The sequence below is a fragment of the Eucalyptus grandis genome, chromosome 5, assembly GCF_016545825.1.
Source record: "Eucalyptus grandis isolate ANBG69807.140 chromosome 5, ASM1654582v1, whole genome shotgun sequence".
NCBI classification, from domain to species: domain Eukaryota; kingdom Viridiplantae; phylum Streptophyta; class Magnoliopsida; order Myrtales; family Myrtaceae; genus Eucalyptus; species Eucalyptus grandis.
The window spans coordinates 35855330-35881185 of record NC_052616.1 but is presented as its reverse complement, the minus strand read 5'-3'; the positions used below and the strand labels follow the sequence as shown (position 1 = coordinate 35881185).

At 36.8% G+C, this 25856-nt stretch overlaps 1 long non-coding RNA gene across 2 annotated transcripts; it reads right to left on the bottom strand.

Annotated features, from left to right (window-relative positions):
- Nucleotides 1-15716: 15716 nt before the first annotated feature.
- Nucleotides 15717-20317, bottom strand: LOC120286328. 2 transcript variants are annotated; one of them, XR_005551454.1, is made up of 5 exons: nucleotides 19998-20317; nucleotides 19579-19694; nucleotides 17279-17387; nucleotides 16610-16706; nucleotides 15717-15840 (listed from the first exon to the last, which is right to left on the bottom strand). It is a non-coding gene; the product is annotated as an uncharacterized LOC120286328 (long non-coding RNA). The 2 variants fall into 2 exon arrangements; XR_005551455.1 differs by having other exon boundaries at nucleotides 19642-19694.
- Nucleotides 20318-25856: the final 5539 nt, after the last annotated feature.

Sequence of the window (25856 nt, the reverse complement as noted above, 5' to 3'; positions counted from 1 at the left end):
TTTTGGGAACACTTACAGTCTCTGTTTGTGCATGTCACAATTGTTCTATTGCTTTAATATGGGTAAGGATCTTGATTAATTATAATTTATAACCTCTCAATAATAGTGCTACTTGACTTATATGTTGGTGATATATGCCACTAACAAAATGTCTTGGATCATCGGCACAATGGTTGCCAAACTTGAGCAGTTGTTGGAAAGTGATTTGAGCTCCAAAAGCTGGAGTCTACTATGTTCAATGGTTGAAGTTGAATTTAGCTTATTCACTAAGTTTAATTTATCTTCTTTTCTCCTTAGCACCGAAAGAAAAGAAGAGTGATGACTTTTAAGTCAAGCCTATGAAATTTTTCCAAAGTGAGAGGAAAAAGTTTCCAGCTTTATTAGTTAGAGAAACCATGCTTCAAAACAGCGACGAAGAATGTGAACAACCATGAGACGACCATGTTGATTGTCCTGATCCTTTTAAGCAACAACTTAGAATACACATGCATTCAGTTCTTTTAAAATTCTAGTAATTATTATGTGTTTAATTGTCACAGCATCAATTACTACAACATTTATTTTAAGTGTGATGACCAATTCCAAATGCATTTTTATTATTATGTAAGTTTGATTTATTTATGTCTGTTTCCTCATGCATTTCCCTATTGCAATTATTCAGTCTTCGATGTTCTTCACTCTGAGTCGGAGGTGCTTTCCACGACCAAAAGTCAAACTTGGAGGCAATTATTTGCGTCTAATAAGTAAGAAATTGTTAAATGAAATATATATATATATATATATATATATATATATATATATTGTAAACTAAATCATAATATAAAAGTTGAAGAGATTGGTATGGACTTCATTATTTTTAATGGTTCAAATTCAATTTAGTTTATTCACTAAGTTGACTCAATAGTTTTTCTAGATAGATAATTGTGTCACTACCTTTTAATGTGTCCGAACTGTCTTTTTGACAATTCGAAGGAAATAATACCACTTATCTAATCTCAATCCACTTAATTTCATGTGTTGAAGGGATAGATTTCACATAAGACTCACCTTATTTAATGTGTTTGATCCAATCATTCTTGGTACACTAGATTCATTAAATAAAATTCTTGGGATGCTCATAATGGTGCAAGCAGATCACATGTTAATCCATGTCCCTAACCACTTTATTGTAATATTTAATGATCTTGTGGCTGAAAATCATAACTGGTTCCCACGATCTCATTTATAAGGGGAATTTGCTCTAGGAGTACCACAAAAGTTGAACTTAATCCGTGGAAGACTAAATTCTCATTATAAATTCTACACCTTAAATTTCTTGTCAATAAAATCCAAGTCAAGTTGAAACGTTCTGGGTGTCTTAATTTTCCTTTTAGAGAGAGGGTGTCGATGACAAAGAGCACCAATTTTAGAGCTTGGGAGAAAAAGACATGTATGTACTATCGGTCCCACCGCACACTGAATAAGACTTTTCTTCACCGTGAGACAAGGCATCTTCTTTTCTCTTTAGCACCGAAAGAAGAAGAGCCCATGAGACAAGACATCTTTTATCTTTAGCACCGAAAGAAGAAGAGCGACGACTTTAAGTCAAGTCTTTGAAATTTTTCCAAAGTGGAGGAAAAAGTTTCTAGCTTTTCTAGTAAGAGGAATGACGCTTTGAGATTAGTCATGAAGAATGTGAACGACTGGCAGATGACCATGAGACAACGCTTCTAGCTTTGTTACGAGGTGTCTGTGAAAGGTTTTATGCTAGAATGAATTTGTTTTTTCCATAATTTTCCTGAGGTGGATTGTCCTGATCCTTTTGAGCAATAACTTCAAATAAATCTTTATGTATTTAGTTTTTATTCATATCTATTATTTGTTATGTGTGCAATTGTCACAACAACAGTTGCTAATATGATAGTTATACTAAGTGCAATGATCAATAAAATACCATTTGAACGTAGATTAAAAATCTAAGGAAAAAAAGTAATGGATCTTAATGCCAAACGTAATTTTCTAGATAGGCAAAAAGGCAACAAAAATAAATAAATAAATAAAGCGGCAGTCTAAAGTTTGACCAGAAGGCATCGTCTCAACTATGGAATTGTGATAGAGGTAACATAATTTAAGGTGATTTAGAGAGTTTTAACTTAGCACACTTTGAGTGAGGCACATTAAGAACAGTCTAACCTCTTCAGCCCCTAACAGTTTCTTATTGTGCGTAATGTCAACTTATGCCCTTATGACATGGGCTACTTACCTTTAACTTGTTTTTTCCTTACATATGGTGATACACCATCTGCTAATTTTAATACGACATCATCTTTAACAGGAAATTTCTCATCCTACCCTAAATTAATTATTTGATAATTCATTTTACAACAGAAGAACTAGCTTTAATCTCTCCAATACTAATGTATCAAACTCTTACCGATTATCTTGCATTCAAATCTCTTAACATTGCCCCGAATCTCCACTCACGCGGTCTTTACTTCATTCATCCAGACAATGGTATTACTCGTGCGCAACAATTACCTTCTCTAGCTAAAAGAATAACATGTGAACCTCAAGACAAGGTCCTCTATAATCACTGGTTCCGAATAATTGGTATCACCGTGAGTAACACTTATCCTCTCTTGCGAAAATAATTGCAGGAGAAGCTCAGGACCAGCTCCTCCTCTACAATCATCGGTTTATCGCCCCTTCCAGAACCTTACATGGGAGCCATAAAAATTCTCTCGCAAAAGAATCGTGTGCAAGCCTCTGGACAAGTCCTCTATTATAACAAGTCTCTCCCCCTCCCAAAACCTCATTTGGAAATCATTGTATAATCCAAGTCATCTCTAATTATCATGAAGAAATGAGAACAAGGAAAAAGAGAAAACGAGTTTATAATTTTTTTTACATAATCGACCAATCCAAAATTGATGTTAGGATTATAATACCTCTTTTTCTTAAGTTAGTAGTGTAACTATAGGGCTACTTGTGTAAAAAAAAAAAAAAAAAACTGACAATTTATGCTATAATTGTAAGAAGAAAATCCTAAAAATGCATACTACCAACAAATTCAAGTCAAGTTCAAAACATTTTGAGTGTACTGTCAATCCTGTTGCACCCTAAACAAGGCTCTTTTCACCATGAGACAAGGCATCTTCTTTTTCTTTTTAGCACCGAAAGAAAAAAAGAGTGATGACTTTTAAGTCAAGCCCATGAAATTTTCCCAAAGTGGAGGGAAAAAGTTTCCAGCTTTACTAGTTAGTGGAACGACATTTCGAGATAGTCATGAAGAATGTGAACAACTAGGAGATGACTTGGAGATGACGCTTCCAACTTCATCACAAGGTGTTTGTGAAAGGTTTTATGCCAAAATAATATCTTTTCCCCTTAATTTGCTTTAGATAGAGTGTCCCGATCCTTTTGAGCAAAAACATAGAATAGTGCTCTATGCATTCAGTTTTTTTCTTTTGTCCAAATTATATTATTTGTTATGTGTGCAATTATCACAGCAACGATAACTAAGTGCAATGACCAATATATAATCCCATTTGAACACATATTAAAAATCTGATGTTCCATTTGTTTTGTGAAAAATGAACGATTTGAAGAACATTTTTCTAGAAATGACCACTTGTATTGATTAAAATAATTATAAAAAAAAAATCATTATTGACAACAATTTATATCTAAACATTTCATATACAATATAAATATTTTTTGTTCATTTGTTTTTGTAAATAACAATTAACTATCGATGTTGGCACCTGCTATGGCCTCTTAAAATGATACCACATCAATAGAGACATAATGAAGGAAGAAGTATACCAAAAGTGTCTTAAGTTGTGTATGACGCTCACTTTAGTATCACAACTTTTCATTAGCTCACGGAAATGCCACTTTTTAAAGAAAAGAAAGCGATCACTTAAGTGCCAACTCTAATATGAGTAATTGGAAATTTGACATGATAATTTTTTATTAATGTCCCACATGGCTTGTTGGTGTGTCTAGTTAGCATATAATCTCTAAACGACGTCGTGTAGTAAGTTAAAAAGGTGATCACTTTAGTGCCAATGCTGTAAAAAAAACTATTACTTCAATAGCAATTGTTGTTAAAAGTGATCATTTTAGTAGTAATCTTAATCAAAAAGTGATTAATTTAGTGCTAAAAAACCCTAAACTACGTCATATAACAGGTTAATAAATGATCACTTTAATGCCAGTCATTATAAAAAAATTTCACTTCAGTGCCAATCGTTGTTAAAAAGTAATTACTTCAATGTCAATCTTAATGAATAAGTAAATACTTTAGTATCAAAAAATGCCACATCAGATAAAAATTTTAATCATAAAAGTCACATAATTTCTTTAGTTGGAATTTATCGCCAGAGGCACTTAAGTGATCATTTTTCTCCGATTTCGATACTTAAGTGAGTTGATAAAAAATTGTAGTACTAAAGTAAGTGCCGTACACAAGTTAAGACACTTATAAATACTTCTTCCCATAATGAATGACCGAGATCATCTAAATCGAAACACTCTCACTCTCTCTCTCTCTCTCTCTCTCTCTCTCTCTCTCTCTCTCTCTCTCTCTCTCCACTTCTAAATACGTCTTCCCATAACGAATGACCGAGATCATCTAAATCGAAACACACACTCTCTATGAATATGAAATAAAATAACGATAATTTGAGCATTAATGATTTTGACATATTACATCATCAATTGACTAAAGAAAAGATATTAAATAAATTCATTTTATTACTTTTACCCGAATATAATAGGGACCAAAAGATTATGAGCATCTCTCTGTAAGTTCAAAAATGTGTGGGAGACTGAAATTTCTTAAAAAACCTTTACACGTGTGTATTTAACGTAAAAATGAGTACTTTATTAATAGAGTTCTTCCTCGACTAACAACTAATAGCATGAACGAATATTGACACCAGCCATCGTTATATTTTGGTAAAATTTTATACTCAAACTATTTCTATGCAAACTAATATGAACATCGAATTCTTCCATAAATTAAGCCAAGAAAAAATTAAGCTTGTAATTTTATTGCTTTTTTTTCTATATTATTGGATTACATTTAAATAATAACGCTAATTTAATAAGAACATCATTTCATGAGTAAACCCACAGAAGTTAAATTACGTCTAAAAAAAACTGTTATTGTTGCTTGTTGTCTTTCAGGAATTGACAAAATTTGACTCATTCACTATGTCGCTTTACATGAGAAATGTTCAGTCTGCCCATTTAATAAGGATATATCAAATTTCAATTTTTTAAAATAACTATTTTTGGGGTCGCATTCGAGTTAACCCATTTCAATAATACGGTCTTAAGTTGAGTCATAGGAACCCAACCCGGTTTACTAACTCTATCGGTCCTGCGAGGCTCGAAGAACAAATGGGCTAGGTTGGAGGATTTGTCTCACTTACAAAAGCTCGACCCACTAATGCAAGGGTGAGGCCCGGTGCAAGAGTTCTTTTAATTTTTTAGGGATATGTTAGAAGTCACAAAGCTGTCAGGAAAGTCTGATTAGTCACCAAAACTTACAAAGTTCAATCAAGTCCTAAAACTTGTCAAGTTGGTTCAATTGAGTCCTAAAATTAACGCCGTCAAGAAAGTTAAAGGAAATTGCTCACGTGGCGTGACGTCATATTTTAAATAATTTTTTTTATTTTTCAAATGGCTTTTTAAATTATTTTTATTCAAAATTTTTAAAAATTAGATTAAAAACTAAAAAAGGAAAATCTAAATTTATTTAAAAAGGAAAATCTAAATTTATTTAAAAAAACAAAACTGTTCAAAAAAAAAAAAAAAAAAAAGGGCACCGGTAGACTTCCGCCGCCGCCCATCGCCGGAGGGGCCGGCGATGGTCGCCAGCCCTGGGCGGGGTGGTCGGCCCTCGCCGGGAGAGGCCTCGCCGGCCCTCATGGGGGGCGGCGACCGTCGCCGCCCCAGGCGAGCCTCGTCGGCCCTCGCTCGGGCGGCGAGCCTTGCCGCCCCGGCGAGGGCCGACGAGGCCTCGCCCGGGGCTGGCGACGGTCGCCGTCCCTCGCCTATGGGCCGAGCGACCGTCGCTCGCCCGGCCGAGGCCTCGTCGGCCCTGCCCAGGCGGGCGACGGTCGGCCGCCCTCGCCCGGGGCGGGCGGCCGTCCCCCGTCCCTCGCACGGGGCCGAGCGGCCGTCGCCCGCCCTAGGCGAGGCCTCGTCGGCCCTCGCTCGAGGCCGGCGAGGCTCGCAGTCTGGGCGAGCCTCGTCCGGGCGGGCGACGGTCGCCGGCCTCGCCCCGGGCCGGCGCGGGCCAGCCACCCCGCCTAGGGCCAACGACCGTCGCTCGGCCCCTCCGGCGATGGGCGGCAGCGGCGGCGGGGGCGGGGAGAAGAGCCCTGATTTTTTTAAAAACAATTTTAAAAATAACTTTTATAACTTTTCTTTTTAATTTTTTATGAAAATAAGATAAAATAAATAAATCTAATTTTTTAGTTTTTAATTTTTTTAAATGAATAAAAAATCATTAAAAAAATCCACGTGGAAAATAAAAAATAATTTAAAATGACACGTCGGCATTTTTAACGGAAAAAGCTAATGGTGTTAACTTTAGGACTCAATTGAACTAACTTGACAAGTTTTAGGACTTGATTGAACTTTTTGAAAGTTTTTGGACTCGATTCTTGACTTTCTAGACAAGTTTTAGGACTTCCGAACATATCCCTTTTTTTTAATAGCAGGCTAGCTTCAATGAAAGAGTTAGGCCAACAATAGTAAGGAAAAGCATAAAAAAATAAATGCATAATAGATAAATTCTACTTAGGTCTTATTTGTTGGCTGTGGAATCAGATTACGTAATTAATTGGGGATTCAAAATTCTACATCTTTTCATTTGAAAAGATAATTAAATTTTGCAGAAAATCCACAATTCTGACGCTTTTTCAAAAATTGGACAGAACTTTCCAAAAATTCAGGTCATGAACTTTCAATAAATGTAAATATCGGGTGAATTAAACTGAAGATAAATGAGGGGTCAAAGTTCAGACAAATATAAAAATAAAATAAGTGATTTTTCAACAAAAGAAAGGGAAATTTTATGCGCTAGTTCTTTACTTCCTAGAGGCCCAAGTCTGCTAAGCAACAGGCAGCAGCAGGCCGAGGGCCCTGTACAATATCCCTATGACGCTGTGTAGCAGCCAATAGCCTTCAATAAGGTGTTTTGAAGATCACATTCGGGTTTCCTCAGCCTCGGTCGTTTTTCAACTTTATTTCTTCAATATGTGAGACGCCAGTGAAGGAAGCTCTAGTGTTGAAAATCACGGACGGGAAAGATCATCGCAAGGGCTTATCAAGAGCGACGGAGATGTCGGCCTCACCAGAGACTTGATCAGCTGCGGTAACAAGATGCTGGACTGTAGGAACGCTGGTGATTTCTGTTGCTGGTCCTGGACAAAGCCACCCGTAAACCTGCAAGAAAGCACCGAGAAACTCGAGAGAACTAGTTGGAAGGTTCATCAGCGTTGTGGTTAAGTGCGGCAGAATAGTGGTGGGGCTGATTCGCGGTGGCTCACGCTCCTCGGGTTGATTTGAGCGTGCAAAGATTGCAGGAACCGGCGTCAGTGCAAAGACCATCTGGGTATTGCGTCGGTGCGGTTCAGATGGTGCAAGTGGTGCAGCATGGAGACGGAGGTGAGATGCAGTGCAGCCGTGACTGGAGCCGCCACAGCGTCGTCGGGATGGAGGAGGTCGTGCGGAGATAGCCTTGGCGGCCTTGGCTTCAATGATACTCCGTTGAAGAAGTGAAGGCGCGCCTGAATTTTGACGGTGAGATCGGGCCCTTCGAGCCTACTTTCAAGCTTGAATAATCCAACATGGAACGAATTTTCACTGCTTGGATTCACGCTCTTCTGCAAGTCAGTCTTCACACTCCAATTCGAATTCTAAAATAATCCGACAAGGAACATAATAGATTTTATATAGGCTGACAATTAGGATTTCTTTCAAGAGTAAGAGATATTTTTGTTTCCTAATAATTTGAAGTTTATAGGATATACTCTATCTTAAAAATAGGAAACTCTTCTCTTCTCTTATTGTGATAATATCACATCAATTTGCTCAATTATCCTCTAAGATTTGAATTTTGATAATATCGAGATTAATTGTTCCCCAAGTTTGCTTTTCATAAATTATTTTTCCAATTTGACATTTTCATTATGCAATTTTTGACTCTCTAGCATCCATGGTATTGGCCAAAATTTCATGCTCTTAGGGACTCGGTCCAAATAATCTAATCAAGTTCAAAATCATTCATTTAAATTGATCCGCCGCCGGTCCTATTTAAATGCAAATATATGTAGGCTTATTACTACTAAATGAAAATGCTTCCTAATATATATAGGTAAATTTAACTAATGTTTTTATTTAAGGGTTGATGACGGTCTCTAATTTTTTATGCAACAAATAACTAAATAGATTGTCAAAATTTAGGTATTAACATTTTTGCTAAGATTTCTTGGAGTTTGCGAGAGAAAAAGGAAGCTCCCATGGTCTGTTTTGGCGACCCCTGGGCTTCATTACTACCACAACTCCATGAACCATAGAACAAGTGCAAATCTCTCTCTCTCTCCTGAATAAATTGTCCATGCCAAAGCTGGATGCTAGCAAACCAGATGTCTTTTTTTTTTTTTTTTTTTTTTTTTTGGTGACTTAGCTCTCTGGAGATCGAAACAATAGAAAAAATGTAGGGTCGGCTGTATTTTACTTGATAATGGCCCGACCAACCCGAACGAAAATCTATATGGACCCTGACAGACTTAGAAAATGAAAGAAAAAACAAGGAACATCTATTTGGTGGGTGGCTAGCCTCATTGAATAACGAAAGGAAAACGAAAGATGTGGATCAAATTGGTGAAACTGTCGGATCGCATTACTATGCTTTCCATCTAGTAGGCTACTTCAATGGGCTGAAATTACGAAACTGGCCCACATTTTTTACCTCTTTAAAAAAAAAAAAAACAAAAATTCTTTGATACAGAACAGCTGACTCCAATGTCAACAGCTTCTAAGGTGTTGACTCCCAAAAATATACTGAGTCATGGTGGGTCGACAAAGTGTTGACGTTAGTTATCAATGGAGCAACCAAACGATGCGATCATGAATCGGTGAATAGCCAATGCCAAATTAATGTAACGAGACCCATGGTCATCAAATGAAGAGCAGGCTATGATGGTCGTGTAATAACAAATGATTAGTAGTAAGCAAAGACTATAGAAAAGTCAAATTGGAAGATATGCCAGAGATTATAACTACTTGTGATAAGAATGAGTAATTAAGAATGATCGAGATGAAGCCGGGTTAGTTGTAATTTGTTAATTCAAAGATAACTTTGCGATGATAGTTAGATTTTGTACAAGCACTTGTACAATTTTTATCCAATTCCAATTTCCAGTTTTATCGATTTGCTGTTCTTTATTCTTTAAATTCTTTAGATTTGCCTTTGTTATCATCGGTAATCCTTAATTATGCAAATTAGTTCCTATCAAACTGCCACAAAGCCCAATTCATATTGAAAATTAAAGATTAAACTTTTGTGGGAAGGTATTTTGTTGACGATTTTATTTCGGGGAAACATGAGACTACTAGTGAAAACTTGTAAACCCAGCTCTCCTCAAAACAACTAAAATAGAAGAAAGAAAGCCAGAAAGATTGACAAAGGAAAATCAGTCTCCTTCGTCCAATGAACAAGTGAGAACCACGGTGACAGTCAATGGAGTTCTAAGAAGTGAACTTTGGGCAAGTTAGAGGGAGACACGGGGGAAGTGGATCAACACGTGCAGACCCAAGCCCATTGATCACAAGGATAAGATAAATTCATCAAGTGTAATGCTATTTTTACCAGCTGCAACGTTGCAAAGCTAGTACTCTCCAAATTTGATCGCAGGTATACAACAAGAAGGAAAAAAAAAAAAGGATATTAACAAAGGCCGACCAATGGCGATTCGGGTCAGTAAAAAATCTAACCCAAAACTTAACCTATTAGATGAAAACATAGTTTATTATTTAAATATTATAACACTCCTCCTCATGTGTAAGCTGACCTTTGGTCGTAACCGAGGCAAATAGAGGCCTAGAAAATTTGAACTCATGACCTCCTAACTTTGAAATCATGTTAGAAAATTCAATCCAAAAACTTAAGTTTTTAGAATATTGGCAGTGGTCCAATCAAAATCTCACATAGTCATATAGAGAGGCAAGGCACAAAAGTAAAAAAAAAACAAAAAAGATTTGATTCAAGTTGGTTTTCGTTTGAATTGACGCGCTATTTTCCCTATCAATTTCATTTTGCTCTTGACAAGCACAGCTTAAAAAGCATCCGGTCCACAGAAAGAGTTGAGCCGTGCAATCCTCGTCCACCTAATCACCATAGGTTCTTAGATTTCACTTCACGTTCATTAGCTTTCAAGCAAATTTGACACCAAAGTGAACTCACATCGCACAAACTTTTGGTAATCTAACCTAAAAGCAAAACCAGAACTCAAAAATCAAATACCAACTAGATAGACGTCTACGTATGATCGATACTCCTCTCCGGATCAAGTAAGACATATTTCCCCAACCCTCTACTTGGCCTCATTCCTCGCAATTTTCCCCTCCTAGAGTTTCTCATGGGGAAGGATCGTTCGTTTGAGGCAGGGTTCTGTTGGGCGGCGAGGGCCCACACCAAGTGCAAATATCTTGGAGACTTCGAAGTTTTTAATTAAGAAAAATTTTCTTTTACTTGTGAAAATGCCCTAAGTGAGTTTGTAAATTATTCAATGCATTGCACGAGCTTAAGAAGCTAGTCGGACTAGTAATATTTGGATCCTTCAAGTTCAGGTCATGAGTATGAGGTGAACTCATGTACTCTCTTGAATATGAATATGAATAGGCTTGACAATTGCAAAATTACAAAAAAGAAAATGAATACGATTTGAGGAATGCGGAGAGTTTTGAAGTTGATCAGAAGAGAAGCCCATGAACTCCTTAAAAGATCGTAAGTGCCTTAAAACTAGGAATCAATTCTATCTACGTCTTAGACATACAAGCCTCTACATAGAAAGGAGAGAAGGCAAGAAGAAAGAGTCAACACATCCTCCAAATTCTAACACCGCTACAAGCCAATCACACTCCGGAAGATGAGTAGTCGTGGATTGATCAGTGACTGCAGAGGTTTTCTGTGATCCTTCGGGGACCGATCCACTGGCATAAAAAAAGGTTGTACTTTGGTGCATTTCATAGTATTCTCTAAGCAAAATTTCATACCACATGAACACTTCAAAGACTTTAAATCGTTCTTTTTGTGATTAAAGTATCGCCAATATCCATTTTAATCCTTTGGCTTTATAAACAAATATTTAAAAGGTGTCTCAAATCGTCAGCTGTACGTGCTCAAGTTCTTACTTTTAAGTTTTGACTTAACCAAAAAAGGGCAGACAAATTTTGTTGCAGAAAATACAAAGCAAATATCCGTTACCGAGGGCTCCCCGCTGGAGCCAAAAGCGCCACGGCGAGAAGTTTAACCACATAAAAGAAAAAGAGAATAGTCCAACCTCCAGTAGTCAAAGCTAGTTTGACAACCAAATTTGCAGTTTTAGGATCCAAAAAATTATTTTTAAAAAAAAGATAGTATCACAAAAACCCCAAATTGATAAACATATGCAAAATTTACTTCAAACTAATTTTTTTTATCACTAAATATCCTAAACTGATATATTTATAATAAATTTACTTGAACTAATTTTTTATTAATAAAAATATTAAATTAGTACATTTATGATAAGTTTACTCTCTAGTTTCCGTTAAATTATATTAATACCACGAAAAATTATAAATCGATACACATGTAACAAACATATGTTATCAACTATTATGTGTCAACTCAGCAGTTTTAAAATTCAATGAAAACTAATAGTGATAAATTTGTGACAGGTGTATAATTTTAAGATTTTTTGCGGTCAAAAATTTGTTTTAAGTAAATTTTCACAAGTGTATCGTTTAAGATTTTTGTAATATTAAATTTTAAAAAAGAAAATAAAACCCATGAGAATTAATTACTTTTCACCACAGGAGCAGCAGCACAACTCGAGCTTGGTGGTCCCGTAAACAAAGACGAGACAATAGTCTTATTGAAAAGCAAAGAAAATTTAGGAGGAGAGGCAAAATAATAATAATAATAATAATAATAATAATAATAATAATAATAATAATAATAATAATAATAATGGAAAATAAGAAAAGATGGAAAGGAAGTTCGGAAACATGTCTTATGGTCGGCCCTCTCTGTCAATATCTGTGATAGAAATGGCAGCTTCATCTCTCGTTGATGTTCGCCTCATCTTCTCTCAACGAAAATGCTTGCAGGACCGTCCGGAGACCAATGGACGCTCGTGAACCGCAAAAGTCCATTCTCCGCATCCAAATGACTAGCTCATCGGTCACAAATTTATCCACAATCAGGCATACTTAAAATTTGATTCAATTGATATATTTCGTTCAAGTGTTAACCGTATTTTATAATAACAAAACTATCAAAATCACAACCCTATTGGCCACCTTTTTCAGTTGTCAATCGTCAGTAGTGGGGGCCCTAGTTGCTAATGCCACTGCCGTTGATCACTACTAGTCACGGTTGCGATCACTAGTCGTTTAGTACTTTTCATTATCGATGAGAAGTATTTTTCAATGAGTTCACGTGTTTGTCATCCATGCAATGAAAAAGGAAATTTTAATCTAAACCATGATATTGGATCACTCATTTTAAGATGGGGCAAGATATGGACAATGGATGGATCAAGCCCAACCCTATGGCTGAGAAGTCGAAGGAAGGAATGCAGTGAGGAGGCCGTCGGGACCCGTCGTCGCTTAAAAGAATCATAAATGCCCATCGACATTCCACTTTCCGTCATTTTTTTGGCATTAAAAATCAACAGCTAGAAGAACAAGAAGAAAAAAGCCAAAGAGTTTCCCTCTCTACCTCAAAGCTTCTCTCTAATTCAGACAGTCCTCCTTCACTCCTCACCAAACCAGAATCGAAAAATGGCAAGAAAGGCGGCATGTCTCTGCCACGTCTCGCGAGAATCCTCCGACTTCTGGCGCTTCACCGAGTTCTACAAAGAGGTCTCTCTCTTTCTCTTTCCCCCCCGCCGGTCGGGTTTGTCACTTTCTTTCGGGTCCTGAATTGCTCTTGCGCTGATTGCGGATTCTGGCGTTGGAGGAGGTGGAGACCCCAAGTTCGAGCTCAAGGTGATATGGCCGGTACGGCGTGAGCTCACTCGGCGGTCAATCCCAAGTACCTTCCCCGAGCCCACCATGTCTGCTTCACCATCTCCAGTTCCGATCCTTTCGTACAAACTCTTTCGGGGTTAATTCTTTCTTTTGGTTTGGTTGAGTTGAGACTTGAGAGAGATAGAGAGAGTCCATGGACACGATCGTGGCTTTGTCAAGCGCATTTCGTGAGCTTCTTTGGACTTCGATCTTGGAGACACTAGCTCTCGCTCGATCACCAGTCCAAAGCTTGAGGTCACCACCGCCGGAGTCGTCGATCATCTCTATCGTCGACAGGTACTCCTCGAAACAGAGTCCAGCTTAGTCATTTCAGCGAACACCTTCCTTGCAAACTCGGTTCCTCCTCCACAGCCTAATCAACCGCAATGGAACTCGGACAACGGCGAGGGCAAAGCAGGAATGAACTGAAATCATATCTAGAATTTAGTCAGATACAAAACGACCTGATTCAGCTGTGGGCGTCATCAATGAGTCAACGAAGGCCACAAACGTCTTCAAGCCATCGCCCTCAGAAACTCAACGCCGGGTACGCGCAATCCCGAGGCCGAAGCCCAAATCAATGCTGGAGAGGGGCAGATGACGGAAGAAGAGGAGGCTGGAGCATGGCGCTTGAAGGATCGCGGAGCGAGCGTAGTCGGATTGAGATCGAGACTGTCATAGGCGAGGCGGCGATAGTGATGGCTACCGGAGAGGGGAAAACCCAAACAGAGGAGCCATCGGCGGTGGCAGAGACATGCCGGCGGTGGGAGGGGAGCTGCGCCAGAGGTGGAGGCGGAGGCGGAGGCGCAGCCACGGCGAGTTGAGCTAAGGGTCCTATAGGCTCGAGTTATGGGCTGAAGCAATGGGCTGGGCTGCGCTTGTGATTGGACCGGGCTGCATAGGGCCGAACTTAAGGGATGGGCTGGAGCTTTATTATTGTCCTTTCTCCCACTCTTCCTTTTTTTTTTTCGTTTTTTTCTTTCGTTTTTGTACTTATTTATTTTTCTATTAAAATGCATTCGTGATTCGTCAAGCGCTAAGCATCTCACAAAGGAGATATTACGTACGTATTACTACATTGGTGCTTTGTAACAAGATGTTGTAAAGTACTATATATGACAAACTCAACATATGTGTAAGGAAATATAAATGCCATAAAATTAAGAAGCAATCTCTTCATAGAACTTTTGTCTCCCATGATTGGAAATAACTAGGACCTTCATATATAATTTAGCATTTCAAAAAGACGGTAGAAAAAAAAATTTAAAATTTTGATGTACTTTTCCTAGAAACTTGTCTTTAGGTAGAGAATGCAACAACAAATAGCTAGGAATTCTCTCTAATTACCAATGTAATATGGATAAAGCCATACAAATTCAGGAATAGGCTTTTTCCCCTTTCTCCTACCTTAGATGGTCTTGAGGGATAAACCGTAGGTGCATGCAATTAGGAGGTGAATGAAGACCATGACCTATTTATGTAGCATGTATTAATAGACTTATTCATTACAAGTCATTATTAAAATATTGATCTTCACTATTCAGCCAATCACTTTATTATTGCAACTAAGACATGCTAACCCTATATAATAATAATAACACATAACCATGATTGAGCAATATAATATTCTCAATATACTTTGTAAATATTATAATAGAGCATTTTTCAAGGACCAAAATATCATGCAATTAATATTAGCCCACATTTTATAGAAATTTTGAACACATTATGGCCGAAAATTACAATCTTCCTATTAGTGTTACACTATTGGTCTTTCAAGCAAATGTTTTGGTATTTTCAAATGTTTTAATAGATTGGGATGTGATATGATCATTACCAGCTAAAAAGAACTCAAAATTCAACATTTCATAACCGGAAGAAAAAAGGTCTCTCATGGAGGATTGAACAATATTGAAAGCACACTTGGGGAAGAAATTGCCTCTTGACCGAGCAAAACATTGAGACTTTATTTAATCTTGGAGCCACCACTTGACTATCTAAACCAATCATGGTCATTACATGACCATATCAAATCATTGAGATTTTCCCACAATTTTGTATAAAATGCTAGGCAAAGTCAACAAGGATCACCACATTAACCGACTCAACAATATTATCTATTCAAGTGTGTTCACGACATAATTGCTACAATCATAAAGCTTAAATCCATCAATGCATTTCTTTGCCAGGAAATCCATGCAAATGACATTTGAATTATATACCACTTTTATAATCATTAGGGATCACACAAGATATAGTCCGAACTCTAGTGCTCAAACACATCGATAACACGCCTAGAATTAACTCAATGTTCTAGAAACTCCAAAAAAAAAAGGAAAAAATCAAGTAGATTACATAATATGTTGATGACAAAAATTAGCATCAGAAACGTGGTGCCTACATAGGGTCATGCCGTAAATTATGTTAATGGTCTAATAATTAAGTTAAAGTATGAAATTAACACGTGACTGAAGCTTCAATTCTCAGTGAACACATGACCACCAAGCAAAAACTGATCTGGACAAGAATCAACCTTCTCCTCTCGAGCTTCTTGAGGAAATTCTGTAATTGGAAAAGTAGTAAATGGCACATGCATTGTAAGGAAGAGTGCATAGAATCATTTAAAGCTACTTTATGCAATGTTAGATGTTTAACTACATCGTCTTATCAAAAAATACAATTTTAAACATTGCCAATAATATTCAAACAAGTCTCTATACTCAAAAGGCCGTTTGACCATACATTTGTGATAAAATAATCAATTGTTTATGATATCACACACAAACAGGAGAATATCTTATTGTGCTAGAATCGGCACCAATCCATTGTGCTTTACATGTAGAATACAAAGAGTCACAAAACTATAGTTCAGAAGTAATTTCATGACGAGATCACCTCAAAAATGGGAACTACCTTGAACTGCAAGTTTGACTTAGGTTATAGTCAAATGAAGAGATTAACTAACAGGAATAACAAAAATGAACAATATAATTGGAATAAACCAAGAATCATGAATGAAGAGTAAGGATGTTGTCTAACTTCATATTGAAGACCTCTATAGTGTCCTCATTGTGACTCGCTACTATCATACAAGGAAAGCTATAGCTATAGGTATACTCCATCTTAGCATGAGCATCATATCCTATTGCCACAGCACCATAATTCATGCCTTTCCCTTTTAACAGGACTATAAAAGGTTACACCATGCAGCCCACTTACTATATGCACAAGTAACTAACAATCATTCAACATGCAACAGAGTTGCATCATAATACCATACATGTTGTCTATGATGTTTAGAAAAGCGACAATCATAATCCAAAGGTCTTACCTAGTTGTGCAAAGCCATGAGAGGTTCAATAGGAAGAACCAATGCACGCAGATCTAATAAGAAGCCTGAGTAACCCATGACCCGTGAGGCTTTGGAGCTGAAATCCAAATATTAGCATTCAGTATTTATCTATAATATTTAAACTAATCATATACCGCACAATGTCATATCCATCAAATGAATGAAAAAGGATGGGAAGATGGCGATGGGAAATGACATTCAAATTCTGAGAGTTCTATAAAGCAGACAAGGAAATCAAATTAATTATATAATTGCCTAGACAGATTATTTCAAGGCCATATTATATGTATGTAATGAGTTGCCAAAGCGTACTAATTATTTTAGAAGCATGAAAAGGTTAAGGTAAGATCAGTCTCTTGAAATACATGTAACTAAAGAGCTCAAATAGGAGAATTGCTCAACCAAGAACCATATATGTTAGTAATTCACAATAAGGATCAAGAAGATACTTCTCTCGATGAGTCTAATGAACGGATTAGCTATTAAAATATTGCACTTCGTCTTTTTCCTTAACCAAGGACATGGCATCCCATTTCTCAAATGACAATCTGGCTACAAATACCCAGTCTAGAGGAAAAAGCTACATTTGATAAATAAAGGCATCTGAAAATTGGCCAAAAGGAAAGACTGTGCATCTATTACTCTTACCTTTTGTTACTAAGCAAATTCCACACCCATTCTTTGCAACCATTATATGGCTGAACACCGTTCCACTGAATCAACTATACTTAGGTTGCATTTGATCAGATTTCCATTACTGCAAGAGAAACAAGAAAAAAGTTGAAACATTCATAAATCACAGAGACATTTGAAAAGGGGAAAAAAAGATTAAATTTCAATGGAAGCAACCAACTAGTTCTGATGATTCTGCATTTTCACCTAGCTCATCAGCTTGAAACCCAAAACAGATTCTATTTGGAAAACATGTCCAAATACCATTCAAGAGATAATTTAGCAGACTAATTGACAAAGCACTATGCAAAAGAAAATATCATCCAAGCAAAAACAAGTTCGTGGATAAAGGACGCTTAACTTAGGAAGTTTACATTTAGGTCTGTACTACAGAAAACAGATATTCAGGCAAGCATATTAACTCTGAAGTGTACTATTTAAATCATTTGACAATAACTAGGCAATACAACTTGGTAAACTTCTTGCATTAGATTAAAAGAGGTGTGTTTGGGTTAGGGCTTAAACCTAACGTCCTTCAGGATCAAACATCTTTGTAAACAGGGCATACTTTAAGGCTTTTAATATAGATGGACAAGTTCTCTCATGGAGTTATTGGCATTGGTGATCTAATTGAGAGAAGATTTATGGATTACATGTATACTAATACTGGCTAGGATGGGTTTCAATTAGCTCTATCTTCCAAACGTCGCATATGAACCGTGCTCCCTATTAACAGCAGTCTCATTCTCTCTATCATGAAAATATGCAATAATTAGGGATAGTTTTTGAGATTCACAAGGTGGTCCTTTATCTGCAAGGAGCATCCTCTTGCTTGATGTCGTATTCAGAAAGGCAATGAGCTACTTCATATTTCCCACAATACATTTCACTTGTAATCAGATTATTAAGAGCAGCATACTTGAGCTTCTTCTTTTAGAACTAATAATTCAACAGAAAGACTTTGTCTGTAATCTAGATTAGCTACTTTATGCATTGCTCCAATCACAATGAAATAGATCCTATTTCACTAAGTTTTTAACTTTTATGGCAACAAAGTTTGAGTAAAAAATTAATGACTTCTGAATGAGGTTAGGAGACATGAAATGTCAGATCATGGCAGCATTAGACAGATGAAAAATCATACTGGAAATAAAGCCATACACCACAATTTAGGAAGCACATGCCCTCATGTATGCAAGAAGAGACAATTGTAACTAACAAACAAGAAAAGAGATTTCTTTATTGAGTACATTGCCCATGGCATATCAGAAATTCCTCAGTTAATATATCATATTTCTCTGAAGAAGCTAAGCTTGCTAAATATTGGAAACAAATGCCATACACCACAATTTAACAAGCACATGCCCTCATGTATGCAAGAAGAGACGATTGCAACTAATAAACAAGAAAAGAGATTTCTTTATTGCATTACATTGCCCATGGCATATCAGAAAGCATAAATTCCTCAAAGTTAAAAATTATAATTCTTTGAAGATGTTATATTTACCATTTTAAGAACATTAAAGACATCAAAGAATCTCGCTAGAGTGAAAAAACACAAGGAAGAAGAAATGAAGAAACAGGGGAATGGGAAAAGGAAAGAAAATTTAAGGTTACCTTAACTTGTAGTACTTCCTAGAAAAGTAAATTTTTTAGGGCAAACCAAAAAAGAAAAAAAAAAGGAAATGTCTAACAAGTCACATTGATTTAAAAAATAAAAGGAAACAAAGAAGGGAAATAAAGTTATAATATTAACTTAACTTCTTGACACTTCTGGAAACTCTGAGTTTCTTAGATTTAGACTTGGAAAGAACAGAAAAAGTGGAAAATTAGTTCCATAAACCTCCATTTCATTTCATGGTTATTTGTCGCAATAATTAAAGTGTGGCAACAAACAGAATCACTATGAAACCATATCCATCATTAATCAACATGAGGAGTCATATAAACCTCTAGTAAGCTATACTTGTCAATAGACAGACGTCACAATTTCAAAGGGGCGCTAAGTAGATATGAAATCAGCAACGAAAGCAAGTTCCGAAACTGACCTAATGCATACCTCAGAGGTACTTAAATGCAATGACTATTGAGCCACAACCTCCAAATTTATCATCTCCACAGCCCTAATATGCTTCCTCTACACCTAAAAATGGCTAAGAGTCATCTAATCATATTTGAATAAATAAATTTGATGAAAGTTTAGTATTATTTCAGTAGACCAACAGATGTACCAACGATTGATAATGCTGCTGCTGCACACATTATGCATGGTTCACCTCACATAAAGGGAACATGTTGAAAATTTCTGAGCAACTTCTGTAGATGAAAATCCAGCCCACCGCCACTGCTCAAGAAGAATATCAAGAGCTTCCATCTCTGCATGTCTTGTTGCCTAGGAAAAAAACAAGGGGAAAAATAAAGAAAGCATATCAAACTTTGGAAATTTGTCAGAGAGAAAGTTGCTTTTAGTGTAGTTTCAACATAAATTTAGGAAATGAATTTCATGAAACATGTTTTCTCCTTCACATTTATTTATTTATTTATACTCTTGCTTAATGTTTGAGTAGGTGCATCTCTCAGTGCCATTTCCTTCTTCCTCTTAGAGTTGAGAGCATTTGTAGATCAAATAAAAAATAGTTAACAAAAGCAAATAATAACAACACAATATAAGTTGTCTTCTTCCTCTTCAAATCACCTCTTTCGTATTTGCTCCATGTTGACTATACTTTTAAGGCTTGATGGTGCTCATCCTTTGCTCGGTATGCAGACTAAGTGAGGGAGCTTAGAGTGCATACAATGTATCCTAGGGACAGGATTTTCGTCAAAGCCAACTGCGTTAGATCATGAATCCTATTGGGAAAATCACTTTCTGTAAGACAGAATCATCGATACACCTTATCCGGAAATTTATTATCTATCTTCAAATACTCACAACACTGAGAATCTAAGAGAGGATCTTATGCATGAAACATGGACAACTCTCTTTGCTCCTCACTATTAGGTATTCGATCTAATTTCTAGTACTCAAGCATTATATTCTTCGAAATTTTACGTGAATTGCAATTAAACTCCCCATACTTGAGATTTTGCAAAGTCTCTTGACTCGCTTCCCTCAACTTTAGAATTTTGCATCTCTAACAACACCTTATTTATCAGGAGAGGTGAAGCCACCATAACAACTCGCCCTCACGTAATGCAAAGCAAGAAATAGTACCCAGAATAATCTATAAATTTATAATCCGTTGAGGCCATCAAGAGCACGTTAACATTTTCAAGCATGCAATACAGCACAATCTATGAGCGGTCAACATTCTGGTCCAGAAGCTTGCGACAGCTTTATTTCAATCCAATAAAATAAATGTAATTTGTCTATTCTCTCTCTCCTGATTAAAGCTTTTTCTTTGATTATTCTTGGTCTGAAATTCAGACAGAGCACGATGGCACAGGAGAATCGTGAAACATTGTACATAGTAAAGCAAGATTCTTGCTATTGTTAGCCATAGTCATATTTTATGAAAGAATAATGGGAACAAAACCATTTACAGCCCCATAATGCATAGAAAATTCCACTCTTTAACAGATTTGTCCAGATATACTATATTAGCATTTATTAAAGAAATGTTTAAAGTAGAAACACAAAAAAGATTAACAATAACTGTGAGTGGATAATGTAAGGGTATCAATTCAGAACAATAGCAATGCTATCCAAAATTTATAAAAGGGGTGGAGAAGCAATGATAAACAAACATTCAGATCATATCTCCTAGCTATAAGATCAAGATCTTGCAGGTCCTGTATAATATATTGGTCACAAACTTCCAAGTAATGATAAGTAATACATACTCATCCTGTAATTCAGATGCAAATCCTGCCTGACACTTTAACTGATATGGCCCTAACAACACCAAAGCAAAAACTGCAACTAATTTGAGAAACTACATGTTGCTCATTCTAGTGTGTCTTATTATTGGTATGTCAGAAGTTTATCCTTCATTAATCAGGTTTCACTCAAACATTCAAGAAGCATCTAGTAGTTTTAGCTTCTGGGTCATTTTCCTTCATAAAAGCTATAGCACATAAGTATAAAAAGAGAATTTTAAACTGTTGCAAAGGCTTGAGAATTCAGAATCAACAATCAGCTTCTGTCTCTATTCTACTGGATAACTAATGTAAACTCCATGTTTCTGGTGATTATTTCTTTTTCATATCCACAGTCCAAAGGGCAAAAGAAAATAACCACCTAACCAGCTATACATGGGCACAACCAATGTTCATATTACTGTCACTCTCCCAATTAAATTTGTTTTTCAATTCTCTCTAGTTGCCAGAGTCAAGAAGTGGTTAAAGGACTCGACAGTCAAGCGACCTTTCCTGGTGGCTTGCCATCTCACTGCATCTTCTTCATTCCTCTATTGTTTTGCCTCTTCAAGCACCTCAAAAAACATACAGACAGAGCCCTATCCCAGAGTTTCTCAGAATTCAATTCTCCTGGCAAACCTATCACCCACTGCACATCTGTATGATAAGTACATACTACACATCCACATTTCCTAGACACCTCAAAAACACCCAAATCCCTCCCTCCCTCCCTTTCAACCTACAACACCCACTTGTTTTTCCTTTGAACCTAGACTTCATCTACTTCTTTCAATAAATTGCCACCCATGAAAATAGAGAAAGAAAAGCTATACCTTCTAGAGATTATCCCCGGTTTTGCAGCCTGTAATGTTGATAACCTACGAATTCACTATTAAGCATTCACAGACAGAACTCACGAAGAAACACCAATTCAACGTCTCTCGAACAAATTCAACGACACATCCTTTAAGTTCCCGCGCAATTGCAGCACCAACCGAATCAAATTCAAAATCCTTCTCAAGTATTAAATCAACTTAATAAAATTCGGATCTGCCAAGCGTTACTCGATCTTTATAGCAAGCTGCGTGAAGCCCAGAACCTCAGGAGACCCGAAGCTACGTAGCCAGTCTCCATGGCTTCCATCGGCAGTGGCAGTCCGTCGCCTCCGCTGACCGGTCTCCATCAGCCGTCGGTTCGCTAGGGACTCTGTTTCCGCAAGACGAGCTTCTTCTGTTCGTCGAATTCCATTGGCAAGTGGCGATCTTCAATGCGTCAGAGCTCACTGGCGTTGTATAGATGAAGTTGGAAGTTTGGCTATGGTGGAGAAAAGGAAGGAGCTTACGGCGGGAAAATCAAAGAAAATGAATAAAAAGAAGAAAGAATTATGGAATTCTATTTGGAAATAAAATTAATTCACTAGGGCTAATTAATGGGGATTTGAGCAAAAAAGAAGGTAATAGTTTATTTAAGCAAGCGATCATCAAATATATATTATATTCTATAATGATGGAAGGGTACTTTGACAAAGACCAAAATCAGTTTTGATAGATTTCTTTTTTTTTCGTGAAAATTTGATATTAATAATTTTCAAAAAATTGTTTCCATAAAAATGACAAAATGAGATAATTTTTATGAGTCATATATCGAATTTGTTTCTCGTGATAATTGAGTAAAGGGAGAACAACCGAGATTGTTCCGCGATTTTATACTCAAGTATAAAATGCATGAGTGGGGCTTGAATTGAGGGGTGAATCTACGTGAAATTCATTAAATGAGAATAAACGTGGATGCAATGGAATTGAGATTACATTGAACGGAAATAAATTTTGAGACAAAAATACAAGGAAATGAAAGTGGCAAGAACTGAAGGTGCAAGCAAATAAAAACATAAAAAAAAATGTAAATCTTTGTTTGCATACTTGCCACAGGTGAAAGCACGTGAACTTGTTGTTGTTCGACTTTGTTTCGCATGAAATTTTCTCCACACACACGAAATTATTCACCCAATCCCCCTTCTCATGTAAATCTCCAGCCACAACCTTTGCATGCTTATTTTCATCGTTGTAGCTAGCAAAGTTAACGCCAATTAAAATGGACACATAAATTGCCTCAATGTTAATATATGGGTAAAAGCAGGTACTAATAGCGGGTCACAAGTTCTTTTGAGAAAAGAAGGCGAGAAGAACAAGAAGAAAGAATGAATTGTAATGGAGATCAGCGAGTTCATTTACCTATTTGATCATTCTAACAACAAAAGCTGCAAGCCAATGCTTCCATCCTCCTCTCTGCCGATCGAATTGGAAGTCAACATAGTCTTGGCTCGCATGCCATGAGGGAGAATAAGCTTAGGATTTCCCTTTGATACTATTTGACTACGTTTCTCACTACTCCTTTGATAATCCCGCAAGTCTTTCTGTAGATCTGTCTCGATCAAACTATCTTGGTGCATAAGTGGACTCTCAACATCTAAATTTGTTGATTCAAAAACAACCTCGCGGAGTAAAGCTAGATCGATTAGCCGATTATCTTGAATCCCATCCTTTAAATTGTCATCAAGTGGCTTGCATATTATTCGAAATCCCCACTTTTTCACTTTTGTAGCTGATACCGTAAGGCTAAAGTGTACATAACTCCCATCAATCTGACCAAAATCGACGTCTCCCCACAGATCATATGGTGTGAAATACCAAAGCAAGATTTGATCAGAATCCATTGCCAAGAAGTTCATTCCTCCTTTGCAATCCCTCATTTCGCCATTCACATGTGGTAAAATCTCAACTATTGGAAACTTCATTTGTTCATCATTATTGAAAATGACACAGAGAAACAACCCAAGAAACTTGTCATACAAGTCCTTCGAAGCCATGAATGATACGGAACTCTCTTCAATAGGGAGGACCCACTCTGGCATCTCTCCTTCAGGGAGCCAAATTGTGTAATCAGGAGGTGTCTGTTGTAAGGATAGACCGTTAGAAAGTACTGAAGTTTGTTAATAGTAGTTCTCAAATAAAAAAAAATCATTTTGAGTTTAGTGATTAATCCTAGTGAATTCCACTTCAAACTAGAGCTCTCTATATAAGTAGAGATTCATTGACCCTTGTTGGCATTAACATACAACTCTCATGTGATGGAAATTATTCCTCTAATAGTATGGTAGCCAACTTTATTACATGCAAAAACGTGCATAATCACTTTATATGTGTTTGCTTTTCTTGAGCCTTTGCATCTATTCCTATTGCAATATACAAGAGCACAATACATCCTGCATATACTCCATGAGAGAGAGAGAGAGAGAGAGAGAGAGAGAGAGAGAGTCTAACCTGGTCCAAAGAGGGAATGTCAGCCATGGTCAACACTTTACGAACAAAAACACAAGATGAATATGAATCTCCACTTTTTTGCAGAGAATTGAAATTGTTGGCCGAAAGATGCTTCAGAAATGGTGGTAGCTCGGGTATATCTTGTAATTGATGCCAATATGAAATTGCATATATGGACAAATGATCACGCTTAGGAATAGATGTGGGAAGGCTAGTAACATTGCTCTGCCAGAACTAACATTTGCAAGAAGGAAAACAAGAAGAATTCTCGAGAAATTCTATTCCGGAAAAATTACATCCCCCAAGAGATAAATAGAGTAAATTTGAAAGTCCAATCTTCATGCACGGATCAGCTGAATTCTCGTGTTTTGGAAATCCTATTAAATTTGGGCAATACCCAACTTCCAAGAGTTCAATGTTTTGTAACTTGTAAATGCTAGATGGAAGACTTACCAAGTTCTTGCAGTTACTTAAATCCATTATTTTCAAAGAAACAAGATTTTCTATTGATGAAGGAAGTTCTTTAATAGCGGTCCCTTGTAAACTAAGCTTTTTCAAGCCTTTTAGTTTACATGGAATATCAGGGAACCTTTCAAATTTTCTGCACCCCCTTAAATCCAACAATTGTAACTTGTTGTGATATGCAATAGATTCATGGGCTTTTACCAAGTTTTTGCAATCACAGAGAACCAATTCCTCAAGATTTGGAGCACAAGAAAGGTCAGGCATACGAACCGGTGATTCACGATTACTAAAATTAATGTACTTCAATTTTTGGAAGTCCTGCAAAAACAGCAATACCAACATTTCATAAAATGGTACTATAAATTGGTTTTATGAGAATTGTATCTTGTATTGAGAAATTTGTAAACAATTAGGAACTTTACTAGTAAGTACAAATCTATACATACATACTGTAAGAGATTGAAATTTAGAGATGATGAATCAAAAAGCTTATGGATATTGGTCAGATGCGGACCGCATGGTAAAACTATACCGCATGTCAAGCCATGTGGCAATCAAAAGATTAAAGTGAAGTGCCATTCAACAACCATGCAAATGTGGGCCACGTGACAAAATTAAGCCACGTGTCATGACATGTGCCAATTAGAGAAGCAAAGCTAATGTCATGTGGTGAGCATCAGAGTGTACCCTTTTTTAATTCTGATTTAGACTGCATATAACAGCTTAATGTCATGACTATATTCTATCACAATGAAAGTTTTCCAAAAATAAATAATATTTTAAATTTCTTCAAAGTCACACAAAGTAAATGAAACCAAATTTGAAAGCAATTATGAAGAAAAAGAATTCACCTGTACAATTCAATATCTAGCTCTGATTTTTGATTAAGAAACTAATGGTATACCACTACT